Here is a 2,009-nt window from a genome sequence, read left to right on the forward strand (position 1 = left end):
ACCGTGCGCTCGCTCCCCAGCGCTCAGCCCGGCGCAGTGATGATACAGGAACCAGACCTCTTTGGTTTACTTTTACATTGACGTCAGTGCCTTTTCGAGCCTCCGCAGCTCGTTTTGGTAAAAGGATGTCTTCAGGTTGGAGGGGAGGGGTCGGAAAGGGAGAGCAGTGAGGATGTGCTGGAGATGAGTTTTTGTGACGTGGGCAGCCAGCGGTGGGAGGTTTTAGTGGCTAATGCTGAAAAAAAGGGTGCTTATGGAGCCCGCATTGACCCTGGGTGTAGATCATCACCTGGATATGGGTACGCTGGAGGCCTGACCCTCACATCGGCACAGAGAGCTGCTTTCCCACTTGCTCCAGCACCCTGAAGGGGAGCACGAGCCCTGCCTTCCCCCACCTCTGGCGGCTGTTTGTACCTGGGTGCTGGCTCAACGGGAGAGGGCATGTTGAGGGACCAAGGGAGGTCTATTGCCCCTACACGATGCCACATGGACACAGCTGCCCAGTTGTGCCGCCTCTGTGCCCAGGCCAGAGCCAGAGTCTGCCTCCAAGGGAACAGGGAGATGCCAATTTGAGTTGCTTTTACCATCTCAAAGGTTGGCCTTAAAGACACGGGCTCCACGAGCCATGCACTTGTAGATAAGTGTGTACCTGAATATGCCTTTCTATGCATATAGATCAGCCTTTTACAGGCTTACAGCATCCAGCATTCGGATTCATGAATAACTCGCCTCTCCCTAGACCCTTGTAAAATTGGAAAGTACTTGTCTCCTGTGAGATCCTGCTCTGTCAGGGTAAGGCTCGGACTTTATCCTGGGATTTTTGCTGCATGGTGTGCACATCCATCCCCCAGTCCTGTGCACTCACTGAGCAGCGGACATGTGCATGGGCACATTTCTGGGACGTGTAAAGGGCTGATGCTTGTGAGGGATTTGGAGAACACTGTCAGAAAGTGGAACTTGCAAGTGCGATCGTTAATGCTGAATTATTCACAGCAGTTTAATCACACCTATGTTTAGGGCTTCTTTCTGGCTGGGAGCAAAGCCAGATTTCTTTGCATGGCCAAACAACTTCCAGGAATTCCAACGTAAGGCTTTCATGCCCTAAATACTGATAGTTTTGTATTAGGTGCATGAGTACTCATTCACTTAGGTAGTGTGATGCAAACGCTTGAGCACTCGGATCTTAGAGCCTCGTAAGGGCAAATATGGAGCTTGTCCCAGTGCTGTTGCACAACTGCGATTAAACATGTGCTCTTTCTGGGTCGTGGATCACCTTTCTGTGATGCATTTGTCCACCTCTTCACACAACTGGTCTGTCATCTGTTATTAGACCATGTGTATGATACCTTGATGCAAACCATTCATTGTCAGCTCTTAGGAGCAAGTATTGAGATTAGTCTGTATGAATCCAGGCACCAGCACTCATAAACAGCCCCAGCCACCTGGTGACATTGATGTAATTGGGTTGGTTGACCCTTGGAACCTGTAGTAATAAAACCTTGCAGGGAGCAGGGATTATTGACAAGGAAGCATCATCCGGTACCACCTGTATCAGTTTATTTGAAAACCAGTAGTGAGAAAACAGTTTTTGACCCCAGTGTACCATCACTACAGAGAAGAGACACAGGAAGGGAAAGCTCTTAGGTTGTTCAGCATGTCCATGGCAGAGCTAAGTAATAAGTCCAGTTTCTTGGCCATTGGATCTCACACTCTCCATCATAAATAATGCTGAAGTTTCAAAGATTCCTGGTGTCCTTGTCAGAACCAATACATTGTTCATGGTTGAGGAAAGACAGAGTCTTATAAAAACCAGAAAAAGAGGTCCTTGTAAATCACCATGTCTATACTTAGAAATGCGTTAAACCTTCTAAGCTCCATTTCAGAGCACATAAATTTTTTTTTCTTTTTCCGAGTTGAGAAATACATCCAAAGGTCAGTCAGAAACAGGAATAAAACTGTCTTTGAAATCTCAAGCTGCTGTAATAGCATTTTTGGCAGTGAATGATAAA

This window comes from Buteo buteo, chromosome 3, assembly GCF_964188355.1.
Source record: "Buteo buteo chromosome 3, bButBut1.hap1.1, whole genome shotgun sequence".
NCBI classification, from domain to species: domain Eukaryota; kingdom Metazoa; phylum Chordata; class Aves; order Accipitriformes; family Accipitridae; genus Buteo; species Buteo buteo.